General features: G+C 41.4%; 1 protein-coding gene across 8 annotated transcripts in view; it reads right to left on the bottom strand.

Moving 5' to 3' along the window:
* LYRM9 (LYR motif containing 9) overlaps positions 1-14,392 on the bottom strand; it is a 36,752-nt gene that overhangs the window by 16,563 nt on the left and 5,797 nt on the right. For 5 of the 8 annotated variants that reach the window (XM_062615663.1, XM_062615667.1, XM_062615666.1 and 2 more), the window contains exon 2: positions 8,563-8,635. The gene's annotated coding sequence lies outside the window, so the exon portion shown is untranslated. Of the gene's footprint in view, positions 1-2,764; positions 2,884-4,587; positions 4,646-8,562; positions 8,636-14,392 lie in introns of those variants that run through there. The other 3 variants (XM_062615669.1, XM_062615664.1, XM_062615665.1) reach the window with 2 other exon arrangements.

The following is a 14,392-nucleotide window of genomic DNA, read 5'->3' as shown; positions in this document are numbered from 1 at the left end:
GCAGCTCTATAGGATCAGTATTAGGGCTGATGTTATTCAGCACTATCAGCAGTCGTCTCCCTGCAAGTTGTAATTGGCAGAACTTGAGGATGACAAAGATTGCCAGAGCAACAGGGAATAACAGAGAAAGTGGTATGTATCTGGATAAGGTGGGCCCAAAGTTGTGCTTTAATACACCCGAGCATTACATAAACTACTCAAGAGCAGGTTATTCCCCCACAGTCAGAGGCCATAACCTAGAAGGAATAGTTCTGCAGAAAGAACTAGACAGTCATACCAGACAAGCAACTGAACATCAGCTCTCAGTGAGCTGCAAAAAACTCATAGGGATCTCTAAACGTAGCAACAAGGAACCTATGAATAATAGGAAAGATTTAACTTCACCTGTGAAAGTGCAGCAGAGCTCCAATTCATTTGCCATTCATTTATCCACATTAAATAAAAGAGAAAGTAAAGAAGAAGAAATGGGCTGCCACTACCACAGCAATTCATCCAGCCTCAACCTGCAACTGAGAGTCCACTGCAAAGGACAAAAAGGAAAGAGCTCCACACACTTGAACCGTCCCAGCGATCCTCATGCAGTGTAGGAGCTGTGAGGCACAGATGTGCTGGGCCAACACGAGCTTCCTGACTGAATGCAGAGGTTCCTGGGTCAGGTTTAATACCACATTACACAGAGTCAACCTGTACAATCTAGTTGTCCTTCTGGTCTCAAACCCTGAACACACAGGAAGGTGCTGAACAAAGATTTGAGCACCCTGGCATGCTCAGCACATAAGAGATCTATATCCTCAGGCTCTGAGAAGCAGTTTTCTTACAACTAAAGCACAGATTATATTTCATATTTGCACTCACTTTATGATCCCTCTACTGCTGATAGGGTGTAAAGCAACTGTAAGGAAACTGTAAATCAGACCTGTTTTTCTTAGTGTCCAAGTAAAAGCTTAAAAGATCTGTATGGTAACGGAAAACTGAATATAGATATAACCCAACAGGGTTATAAAATGGCACAAAACCTCTGGGGTTTGGCCACAAAAAGACATCAAATTCTTGTCATGATGAAAACCACTTATATAAATTAACCAAAGCCACAGGGCACATGTTTTACCTTACACTTGTTCAGTATCATGAAGCAGAGACATGCAATACATCAAACAGCAAAGAAAACACTGGGACTTTTGCAATCTAACACCAGTGAGGAAACCTGCTGCCCACACCAAGGCCAGATTACCCTGCTCTGGATAATTAATAACATGCTCGGGCTAATTAGAGTAATATTCTTTGGAGCATATTCATTGAACATCAAGCTCAGACAGCAATGGGAGGATTGGAATCTCCCTGTTTAGGTGCAAATCAAACCTCTTTAACCCAGGAGAAATCAGTCAGGAGAACAAAGTAAAGAGAGGCACAGACTCAAAAGAGCTTCATCTTCCCAGCTGTAAACTTCCCAGTTCAGCTGCTGTCCACATGAATTTTGTTCTCAGCGGCACCATCTAAGTATTTATCTTTGCTACCATGCCTGAATATGAACTGAGTTATATCTTGGTGTTATCAGCTTTAAAACAAAACTGCCCGTTTGCTCCTTCTTTCCTTGTAACTGCTGCATTTGAAGTGTTCCAGTGCTCAGCTCCAATTTAGCAATCCCATGACAGTTCATATAACAACTTCCTGGCTGGGCTTCTATCACCTTCTAATACTGTTTGAATCATCACATTCTTGAAGAGCTTCCAAGGGGGCACAACACAAGCTACCACAGATGTTGTTCAAGGACTGATCCCCAGCTGGCAGCAGAAGGTATGAAAGTTCTTTTGAAGGGGGCAAACATGCTGTCTGATTAATGACAACATTAATTCTGTGATCCATGGGTCATATAAGCTTGGGAAGAACGGTAAGTCTTACGTAAGGTTTTGTCATGGTTCCTAATGATTGAGGAAAGACTGAAACTGTTAGTTTTACCTTCATGGCAAGATAAGCTTATTCTGCTCATGAAGCCCAACTTTATGTTTGTTTTTAAAAAAAAGAAAGAGGGTAAAAGCCCACAGTTGAAATGAGCAGCTCTCAGTGCAAGGGCTCTGCTTAGGAAAGTAGAGGTATAAAAGCTCAACAGCAGAACAAAGCCAGGAGAAGGCAAAGAGTCAGAATTTAAAGAAGCCAAAGCAGTCACTGTGAGCCACACTACTAAGGATTAATAAAACCCTGCTGTTTTGTTTTTAAACCAAGAATGCCCAACATACACCTCAACATTCCTTTAGTGCAAACATGATACCCAGCATACAAGGGAAGAAAACCTGCAGCATAGCAGAGCTTTCCAGTATGACCTCTCATATTACTGGTCCACACAGCACATCCATCCAGTTCTAACTATATACACATAATCCCTCGGCTAAGGACGATGGTACTCGTGCAGTGCCCTGGTGCCTCCAGCTCACCCTGTAATCGTCCCCAGTGTACATTATCCTTTCCAGCAGCACCAAGAAGCTGTCTCATTACTTCAAATCCACACCTGCTGAAATTCAGCATCTTCCAATCCTTTGCTCTCAATCCAAGTAATCATCTGAGCCAAAACCTTCCCTGGCACCAGCCCTGTCTGTGGTGGAATTATACCACGGATGAGTCTGGCCCACCACATCTTGAGCAAAATGCCTGTTCCTGGGAGCAATGCTTGCAAGCAGCAGTATTAGAGAACGTTTAAGTCCAGGAGTCTTTAGCCTCTTAAGGGGGATTTTCACTGGTGCAGTTCCCTAATCAGGGATTGTTACCATACCAACAGCTAATCATGTGGGCAGATCCCTCCACGTCTTGGGAACGCTTCTGAGGTCTTAAAGCCATATCTCCAATTTTCCCAAACACTTGACTGTTCCTCTCCATGGGCTGGCCTAGTGCAAAGAGAATCTGTTTCATAGGAAAACAAAGGAAAAGTCTGGCTAGCAACAAGCTTACTGTAAAGAAGGAATCCCCAGTCCTTGGCACTGAAGGTAAACGCTTCCTTCTACCCTGGACAAAGGCAGAGTTCTTTATGTCCCACTGCAGAGATTCACTGCAACACATTGAGACACCAGGGATTCATGCATCCCACTGCACTGTGCCTAGACCATGGATGCACAAGAAGAGACAACCCTTGCTTCATAGATCTCTGAGGGAAAATATCCAAGAAAACAAACTGCTCCAGAAAATTAAGCAGCTTCTCAAAGTCATACAATGAGAGCTGGGCACAGAAACCTCATTTCTGATTCTCAAACCACCACCCTGGACAAGCAATCATGCTATTACGTCTTACACAGTGATTCACAACAGCATTTCTAATTCAAAAAGCCATCCTCTGAATCTCTGGAACTTATGTCCTCATTCTTTTTGATGTATGTCAGCTACACCAGGCTCAAGATCCTCAATACATCTGAATTCTTATTAATGGTTCTTCTAGCTTTCTGGTTTTGACTGAGTGGCTCCATTTCCTCCTTTCTCAAGTACTTGGGTGTTGGCACACAATGCCACAGCATTCTTCTCCCTTCGCAGCAGACAGCACATTTATCAACACTCATCTGAGCGAGCGAATGTGGCACGACAGTTCTGACTGGCAAAAGCACTTGATGGAAGTGGAGCTGCCTCAGCTTTCACCCATGATTCAGATCTGTTTACATTTTGTGAACCTCAGGAAAGGGGGGATGAAAAGCTCTGGTTCAGTTGAAGGCATGTTGTTAACCTCAGTGCTAATAATTAACTCAATTATGCTGAATTAATTTGATGTAATTATTGGTGATGGCGCAAAGACAGCGGCCTAGAGAAAGTTTGAGAGACAGGAGGAACAGAAGTCTGAACAATACAAAATACCCCCTAAATAGCATCTTTTTTTTGCCAGCTTGAGTCAAAGACACAGAATGAGTTCATTACAGTCATCTGGCTTCACTCAACCCACCAAATTACCCCCACACCCAGACAAATAGCTGTGAAATCCAGCAAGTGAACTAGAATTAAAACATGCCCTGACGGATTTGACACAGCACTCAGCATAAGTGTCTTTCCCCATCCTATTATCTAAACAATACAGATTTAATAATATATTTAAGAGCTCCACAATGCTTCTCCTTTAACTGAAGACATTAATTAAGAACATTTTCTTGTTGTGGTGTTGTCAGTTGGGTGGGTTTTTGATGAACAAGCTGCAGAGCACTTATGGAGGCTTTTCATTTGATCTGCAGTTTTTATCCAGTATTTTCAGACTTATTCAGTTCAAAACAAACAAATCCCATCTATAAAAACAAACACCTATCTTTCTCCTTCCCCATTTAATACTTCTGTGATTTGCTTTGAAGTGGTGTAACAAATGAATTCCTTGCTATGAAATCACACATTTTACTGAGGTATTTTTAATTCTCATGCACTAAATAAAGTCACTGGAGGAAAGAATCAGTTGTGATTGTCTCAAGTCTTGGGAAGTGGATTAAACTGAAAAAGAAAAGTAAATTCTACGTAAATTAACGCCTTAAGTATCACCAGAGTTGCTACAGGACACTCGCAGCTCCTCCCTCCACTCCTGGAGGAAGCACACCAAGACTCTTACACTCCCATTTATAATAAATCTTCCATTACCTTGTTTCCATCAAGCTTCATCATGTACATGGATTTAGCACCACGGGTTGTTATTTTCCTGTTGTAAAGAATTCAAAACTTAAGAGTTAGATTACAGCATCACTATATTTAACATTTTACAGTCCTGGAGGACCGATAGTATCTAGCCCTGAAGGGCTGGGTGCCTTTGCCTGCCTAGCTTCAGTCTGAGATGCTACTTGACTTACATTTGTCATAATGCTGTAAATACACAAGCTTCTGAGCTTCCACTGCATTTGTCATCATCCTTGTGACAAGAATAAAAATATTACTTCTAACATCACCCATGCCGTGTGAGCAGAGACATGTAGCTGTGAGAAAAGCTGTAAGAAATGAACCGTATTTCTCTAATTTGCTAAGTAGGTGCTGCTGCCATGCCCACAGCTCACATCCGCATGAGTTCTGATGACTCTCAAATGCAGCTGATCTTTCAGAACTAGTTTTAATTGCCATCAGGCTCTGATCAGACTCATTATTTCAAAGCAGGCCATATTACATGCATAATTTATGCATTTGATTTCAATAGATCTTTTTCTGCCCAGTTCAGAGAGCGCAAAAAGTGTTTTCCATAGGGAAGCTGGTAACATTTCCTAAAGAACCAAACTGACTTTCCTCAAGAACAACTTGTTTAAACTATGATTTGTGAAGAGACACATTTTGAAGTTAATTTAGTGTGATGGATTGTTTGAAGTCTCCTACATTTATTTGGACAGCTACTGCAAGTTTTCTCTATGCATATTTATCAGAAACTAGCTTTAGTTTAGGAGCTGACAGTTATTGCTGGAAGTAGTTAAAAGAAATAAACTGAAATGGTAAATATTGCCATAGATGAATTTATGTCCAACATAAGGATCTGCAGTACTGGTATTGTACCTGTACTGAGACTCCATTTGGAGGAAGTTGCTCCAGGCAATGCCACTGAGGCAATGTTCCAGTCTCTAGTCCAAATTCATGCCTTGTGTAAATCAGCACATTTCTATTACACCACAGAAACTTGTTTTCCAGCAACCTGGATGGCTGAATAAAGCTATATGGGGTTTCAGACAACTCCTGCAAGTGACTGGGCTAAGCTGAGATCCAAATTAACAAAGACTAGGCATTAATTCTTTCTTCGATCAAAGTAATTCCACTCAGGAAGCAATCCACCTGAAGGGGAGATGACCACAAAGGAGAGGGCAGCAGCACGTCCTGCCACAAGCTGGAGGAAAACCCAGCTAGTAACATTTTAGCCAGCACCAAAGGAACAAGAGGAGATGCATGTGGTCTCTAAAACCACTTCACACCAGCCTGACAATGCAAAGGGTGCCTGCGTAAATGAGGAGTTCATCAGCTGCTTCCTGCCACTAGCCCACGCCTCCATCCAGAGCTCCCTCTTTCACACCCCAGCTCTGCTTTTCACTTCTGTCGTCACAGACTTGATTTTCCCTTTCATGGATTTTTGCTGGAAAAAGCATCACTGCCTCAATTGTCTATTTTCAGCCTATATTTAAGAAAACCCTTTAGCTCCATTTGTAGCCACATCCTGTCTCAGCCTCCCCCTCTTTTTGTTCCTAAATATAAGGCTGATGCCGTTTGATGTGACATGACAAAATAGCACATTTGCATTGGCAGAAACTTTCTCTCAACAGCAGTAATTAAAGGGAGTAGATGAGACATTGCTGAAATTGGTGTTTATTTAGCCTGAAAATAAAAGGCTTGAAGAGGACTTGAGAAAGATGTTCAAGTGTCACAAACATGAAATTCATCGATGGTTACCTTTCTTTTACATGCTCCTTACTGCAAAGCAAATGGTTGTTCAAACAATGCAATCGATTTAAAGAGATTAAAAAACCCCAGTTATTTCTGCAGACCATATTCCTAACCAGTGAAAATCATTTAATGTGTTTCTTTGGATTATAAATAGTACCAAGACACTTGTGGTTACACAAAAGACAAGGTCATTCAATCTCTAACTTCAGAGCCAGACTCTCAAATTGAGTAGCAGAGAACTGAGATCTCATTGACTACAGTGAAAATGAGGTGCTTAAGTATCTTCATTATGAGCTGAGCAGCAGCCAATAGCACTCACCTTCACCTACAGCATGGGGTTTTGTTAACTGGGGGAGGCAGGAACTCAGAAATGGCAGACCAGGGCTCTGAGTGCAACAGGATTCATACAGCAGATAAAACCCCACAGATCTACAAAACTTATGAAACAATTTACTGTGCTTGGCTTTGCTGAATGGATCCACTCTGCAGATACTTCACAGGATCAGACATTGTCAGCTTCCTGCACTGTATCCCATGATGGATGACAGCAGTGGAAGGCAGTGGTGGGAGGGAGAGCAATGTTTGGAAGTTGAGGGTGTTTTCTTGATTTTTAGAAAGTAAGTTTAGTTTACTTAATCTGTGTGAAGCACCCACAGAGAAGTCTGATGAATGTTCCATAGGCCACAGGATTTAACACACATATGCTTTCAAGTGATACTTCCTGCTCTCAGAAGAATCTTCCTCCTCTTCTTGTTCACGAGGCTATTCTTTCAAATCCATCTGTGATTGGCACTACCACTCTGCTTAAAGCTGGCAGACCACATTCTGAGCAGGCTCATTTCCATCCTCACACAGATGGCATCAAGAATTGGGCAGGCCAGAAAAAAAATCAGTTTGCATATTATGCCTCAGTTTTTTATGGGTCAGATTACCACTGAAAGCCATCAAAATGGCAACCCATATGTGATGTGTCTGCCATTGGAACCGAAGTGATACACCACCATAATCTTAACATGGCTGGTTAGAAAAAGTTTCATTAAACATTAATCAACCTCTGATAAAATATCTTTTTACTTTTAATTTCTTTCCAACCAAATTTTGACTTTGACAAATCAAGCAAAATAGCTCTGGTGAACCAAAAAGGGAAAGACATTATCACATCTTCATCCCTGAACAACTGCATGGGCAAGGCTCTCTTGGCAGAAGGTACTTTAGCTGCTATGCCAAAGACTCACTTGGTGAGTGAGCCAGGTGCAGATGTTGGCTGTGTAATCTCCTCTAACTTCTTTGTTCTACAAGCCAGAAAACTCTTCCCACAGCTTTGGGGGGAAAATGGAGGTATGAAGAGCTCTTTGTGTGTTTTCATTACTGCAAGGATATCAACTGTTTTAAAGACACTCCCGTAGAAATAAGAAATGTGTTGTTAGCAATACACATAACTATTAATCATAGCTTCAGCAGAGCATGGTGTCCTATGGATACTAAAGGGATGCTGAAACAAGGTAACACACCTGGCATTCTGTTCCTGCCTCCCTGCAGTAGCCTACCAGATACAATTGCTGGCTTCCACGATCCACAGGGGGTATAATTCCAGATGCTCCAGCATCCATGCTCCTATATTCACAGGGTTTAAAGCATGCAAGTCTGCTCCTGTGAGAAATCTATCAAACATTAAAGACATATTCTAAGCCTCTTGCTATGTTATCGTGGCACCTGAAATTCAAACAACTGTTATGCTAAATAACAGCCAAGGCCACCACCCTTTGTCATTACCAACAGGAAAATGTTTCCTTCCAAGTTTTATGGCCCCTCCAACTCCTCTACATGATACCTGGTTAAGATACTATACTGACACTTCAGGTGTTTATTCTCAACCAAATACAATACACGCAGCAAGAGCAGATTCCCTCCATCATGCTAAGATTCCTAATCTAACTGCTGTCCTGACAGAAGTATGGAAATGTTGTTTCCTCTGGTATCTTTACTGGCAGTTTGCAATTAGGTTTCTGCTACTTCATTTATCAGCATGGCTGGAAGAGAGACAGGGGTGTTCCTGAATACAAAGTGCTGGTTAGAAATCTCTCCTGCAAACATGGACATCATACAACATTTGTTTGGGATGGGGGGGGGGGCATTTCACCTTTTTTCCCTGTGTGAGGCAAATGGGCTCCTAATGATTATCATGAAAACAAACAAGAAATCACTTACAGCATTCGCAGCAAAGGAACTTCAATTATCTTCACAGATTACGTCTGTCCAAGTCCAACAGTAAGCAAGAGACCTGCAGAGAAGAATCAATTTTCATTATCTGTTTCTCCTCAACTCACTACTTAAAGTACCATCAATAAAGAAGTGCAGAGAAGCCCACCTAGAGCACAATTTATCAGTCTGTAAACTTGCACTTTTGTCTAGCTGGTTATATTAAACTTGAATTCATGGCCTTGATATGAACAGGTCACTGCTTTTAGTAATCTACTCAGCAAAAATATTAATAACTCTACACTATAAGAAGATACAAGTAGAGAGATATTCCAAAGCACTCAGTGGAACTGAACCTTCAGTGTTTCCTGTCCTGAGTTTCTGAAGAGAATGAAGCATTTAAGGAGACCCACAGTTCCTAGTGTTCAGAGCTCTGTGCAGTGACAAATTCAGAGATTTACATATCTGTCAGAGCAGAATACTGCTTTGGAAAAAGTGTTTATTGACATCAGGGCATCTAGTAATTCAGTAGAATTAAGAAGTCATGGGCCTGGATGGTTACTTGGCTTTCCATTCCCACTGCCACAGTGGTGCAATCTCATCCCAAAATGCTCCAGATAACTGACTCCATAAGAGAAACTCCAGCTTTTTCAAATGCTCAGTGAGTGGAGGAATAGCCATCTGCAACACAGGTGAACTTCCCATAGGAGGTGATGTAAAACAAGGACCTAGAAGGGCAGATCAGTCCTGCATCTACTGAAGTTTTGAAGCACTGGTACAAGAACTGCACACCAGAAGCTGCATGACATTATTTTCATCCATGATATGAATATTCTGTATAGCAGATAGGACCTCCAATACCAGCCTTGGATCACTCCTGCAGAAAACACCTCTTATTCAGCATTGTTAATTAACATTTAGTAGAAGTACCTGCAGTTAGTTATGCCATTACAATGTCTTTTCAGAGGTGCTTTGTGCTTTGCTGTTAACACGTAGCCAGTATAATAGCCAAAGAGCAATGCAATTAACTTCTCCATAGGCTGAAATTCAAACCAGCAATTACTTCTGTAATTCACTTATCAAAGCATCAGGCACCTTTGCTCAGAAAGCTTTCCAAACCTACTCAAAATACACCCAGCTGAGTTTTGAGAACACAATAAAACAGTATCACTGCTATACATCATTGTTTAGTGATAAATACTGCCTAAGGTCTAACTTGAATTTCTACTTTGGAGGTAGAACAGTCTTTGAAGAAAAGCTAGTTCATGTCAAACTTCTGGTTGGTACATTTCTGGCAGTGTATAAAGGATGTAAATGTGAGTTACATTCCTAACATGTTTACTAGCTGGTGTAGGTTAGTTAAAGCAAATAATCTCCAACTTGCTGTGCTATTTTTACCACCTAAAAGCTCAGTATCTTCTCTTGCTCTTAGAATACAAAGCTGATCTGCACTCCATCACTTGTATGCATTGTACTGATGGCAATATTCCTGGATGTTGGAAAACCACCACCAAAGAGCTGCAGCCTGGAACAATGTCTGCGTAGTACTTAAAAAATCAAGTTATAGTGTGCCCCTAAAAAACGTTTGAGGAAACACAGGTCTGCTTTGCAGTGCCAAGAGCAGACACACTTCCAAGCAGAACTTGGAGATGACGTTCATTCCTGCCTAGGACTGAATAAAAGTATTGTCATTCAGTATCTTATTTATTGTGTATCAGACACACTGTATCCAGAAGTAACATAAAAATGCTATATGTGAAGTCTTGACACTTTAATAAACAGCAGTTAACTATACCGTACTAGATGTAAGCAGGTATCAATCTGCTAACACAGCAGAGATTACTTGTCAGAAAGTTTGTCTTCCTGGCACTTTGCTGCAGTGGGCAGACAAAACCTGAAGCCATATACACATTATTTTTAAAGGGTTGCCAATGTTTGCTGGCCAAGTGATGAATCCCATTTACTCCCAACACACCAGTGCTTGCACATCACAACTCTGCTTCCTACTGATGTTAGAAAAGGATCAGAACCAACCGACATTCTCATTTCTCTTTCACAGCACACGCTGGTCAGCTTTTATGGAGAGCAACATTCCCATAATAATCCAACAAGACTGGTCCCTCATTTGTGAGCAACAAGAGTTAACATCTGTGACCCAAATATGGAGACCCATTTTCAACTTGCTGAAAATTGCTTTTTAATCCCAGCTCTCGAGGATTTCCTCTGAAGCCATCTGCCACGCGCGCCGGTGCTCTCTGCCTGTGTACGGGCAGGATTACCGCAATGTGGATTCTTTGTGTAACTTAATACATTTCAGCATATTACAAAAATTAGTCAGAATTTCCATTCTCTTCTGATTCCAACTGTGTATCACAAAAATGACTGTAAAAGTCAAAACCAGCGATAAGTTCATTCCAAAACTGACACCCTTATTTACTGCAGTATTTACACTGCAGCTCAAATACATTTAGTCAAACACTGGACAGGGTTTAAGCAAACACTAATGAGTCATTTAACTAATATAACTTAGGCACATGGTTAAAAGTAAGCTCAAGCATTTCCCTGGGTAGGAATGGATTTCAGCATGTGTCTTCCCAACTAGAGTGCAGTTTGAAGACTGAAAGACAATTATCATTATGATAACTGGAGACCAGAAAAGACTTCCAAACACTATTTCAAACCTATTGGTCAGCCTTTTCTTCTTCCCAAGAATCTTTCTGCAGTTGGAATAAGGAAAATTTGCATAGTTTGAAGCACATGAGGTGACACTAAGGTTTTGGAGGACAGACAGGCCAGAGCTTGTGAACTTCTCTGTTTCACAGAGCACATGCAGCTGTGCAGGGCTTCCTGCTGGCAGCCCTCAGAGTCCTCACCCATGTTACTCCATGTCACAGCCAGCCACCCCAATGTCTAACAGAAGCTGATAGCAACACAACGTCCACACAGAAGCCTTCCCCTCCTGCTGAAGATAGGATCCCATACCCTTGGATGCCTTTTCCCTGGAAAGGAGGAGTGTTAGCTATGATTAACATACAGGACAGATCTACACATGCAGATGTTAGAAGAATGTGGAAAGAGGAAAAAAAACCCAAGCAAATCATTTTGTTTCAGCAATAACAGATGTTGGAGCATCATCGTGCAGACATGTTACTTTTAATACAAAATTGCTTGTAAAGTGAGTGAGGGGGTGAGGCCAGAATCAATGCCCAATTACCCTCGTATTCCAATGTTTCCATTTTAATGAGCTTCTCTGTGAATCTGTCCTTTCAATTTTCCTTCTCCAATAACCACATCAAAATAGCTTTGTCTTAAATATCAGTGAAAAGAAATTCAGCTGCCTAAAAAACCCAATCCTAAAACAGCTGGTGGCAGGTTCTTAAAAACGACATGTTACAGTGTCCTTTACTTCTGTGTAAACCCGAAACAGTTCACGAGAGCCTGGGGCACTACTTGGGATTAGACCTGCATGACTGAAAACAGCTTCATGTCCCAATATATCTGCTTATAGCAAACGGGTAGTAAAAGACTATAACAGTGCTATGGTATTTGCAGATATATCAGTGCTGATAAAACAAGCAAATGCATAATAAATAGATAAAAACCACCTTTCTCTGGCTAAGGGAGGGATCAAGTGAAGCCTGATCTGCATTCCAGCTGGGGAGTAGCCCACTTTCCTGCTAGATTGCATCTGCCACTCACATTATCAATACTGCACCACAGTTTCTTTCCACTTTCTTAAACTTGGACAGTGATGTTGAAGAGCTGGAGACACACCAGGGATTGAGTAGTGCCAGTGCTGTGGCTAGAGTATAAAACACAACTGCAAGCACTTGACTAATAACATCCAAGTCCTCTACTAAACAACAGGAACCTAAGTAATGTCCAGCTACTTATCAGAACAGCCTCCATGAGGTAGATGTGAAGCCTACGATGCTGTGTGGATCTTCTAGGATCTGCTGAGCAGCACAGCATCACACTGCAAAAATAAGGCTTAGTGCATGTTGGAATAGGAGAGCCATCCTTCACCATGTACATTGGCACAGAAACCTGCAACAGCAGCTTCTGAATTGTGACTGATCTCAGATACAGTTTCTCTTTAGACTGCACCCCCTTCTCTTTAATGCCAGGCTGCTAGTACACCACCCCAGAGTCTCATGTACAGAATATTTACATCCCACTTTCCTTTACAGTCAATTACATTGAATATCATTAGGACCACGGGGCAAAAGAAGAGTTACCAGCAGCCTTTAGGACGCCTGGAATTCAGACTGATACATTAAGAGTGTGCCATCGCAGTGGCAGCACACGCACATACAACAGCTACAAATGGCTGTTGTGCTTTGAGCTCCCTGTATCTCTTGGATGCCATTCTCCATCAGAAGTATTTTCCAAATAAATTTTCTCAGCTGTGTATAACATGGCCCCTCATTAGGGCAATGTGGAATCCACAGGCAATTAATATCCGAAAAGGAGCTGAAGCTATCCTTCATGCCCATGTGTAAACCCGCAGGCTTTCAATGGCTGCCATGTAAAAGCTGTCAAACCAAACAACAATCCTCACCAAAAGAGGTAAAGAAACCCCCAAGAGCCACAACTGTTTACAACAGCCTTCTCACAACTCACTGGTCCACCAACACCACAGGAATTAGTGATGTGTAACTAATTGATACAAACCTCCTGAGGGGAGCATTGCTGCTGGTTATCTTGAGATGAGAAATTTAGTCCAGAAGGATAACTTGGATGGACAGCTGAAAAGCTTTAGCTCTCTGAGTAGGAAATGAATTGATCTGGCAAAGAAAGCCCTTGAAGGGATATTATTGTGTCAAAAAACAGGATTAGGAAAAACATGGATGCTGTAACGGAGAGATGTGCTGCTGCGAAGACCATGATTTAAAAATTGTTGTTTAAGTGTTTCCACAGCACATTGCTCTTTTTTTGATACTAAATGCACATGGTCTATTACAACACTCAGGAGAGGATTTATAAGCTATTACGCTCAACAAAATCAGTCATTAGATGAAAAGGCACTGAGCAGCTATACAAATAAAGGGGGAATGGGAATCTGAATCAGGGTGGACTTTGTATTATTGTCATAAAGCTAGAGCAAACAAAACTAACTTGTATGTACAGATATATCATCATCTGTAAAAGCTCAACAACCTGAAGGTTTAATCTCCTGCCCAGGACTTCACCGAGTCATACCTATAAAATACTGAGTCAGATACAGCTAACTTGACAGAGCAAATCATTGCAAGCACTTTGTTTCAATGTAATTGAATGCAGGACAAGAAATCATCATGACCATTAGCCATGATGTTGCAAGCGAAACTCTTAGCAAGGGGCATACAATCAGAGAAGCACACAATCAATTCAGATCAACTCAACTGCTGTGTTCAATTTGTTGCCACTGAAATCAATGAGAACAAAAAGCCAACAGTGGGACAACCAGGAAGCCAGGTCTCTGAAAGATGCTGTTTCCAAAAATATCACCACAGCAACAGTATTTTCTATTCCAATTAAATCTACAATCCAGAAGATGCAACATAAGTACTGGTGTCTTAGCCTCCTTCCTCCCTCCCCCAGCACTGAATGAAAGATACAGCAGAAACAAAGTGCTCAGATATTATTGTACCTATTTTAATTTGGAGGCAGAGGAAGTTATGTGCTCCTCTCCCCACTCCAAAAAACATTATTCAGGGATCCTTCTCACACAAAGCCAAGTGGGTTGTGGTGGGCTTTTCAATGCTCCACCTTCTAGAGAAGATAACATGCTGTGGAGCTATTTTAAGAACATCTCATTCACAAAGGTCTCAAATTTAATCTTCAGAGACAGAGATGA

The sequence above is a fragment of the Pezoporus occidentalis genome, unplaced genomic scaffold (assembly GCF_034315485.1).
Source record: "Pezoporus occidentalis ecotype Australia unplaced genomic scaffold, CSIRO_AGI_Poc_V1 ctg183, whole genome shotgun sequence".
Taxonomy (NCBI): Eukaryota; Metazoa; Chordata; class Aves; order Psittaciformes; family Psittacidae; genus Pezoporus; species Pezoporus occidentalis.
Note: the sequence above shows the minus strand (reverse complement) of the source record. Positions and strands in the feature narration are given on the sequence as shown.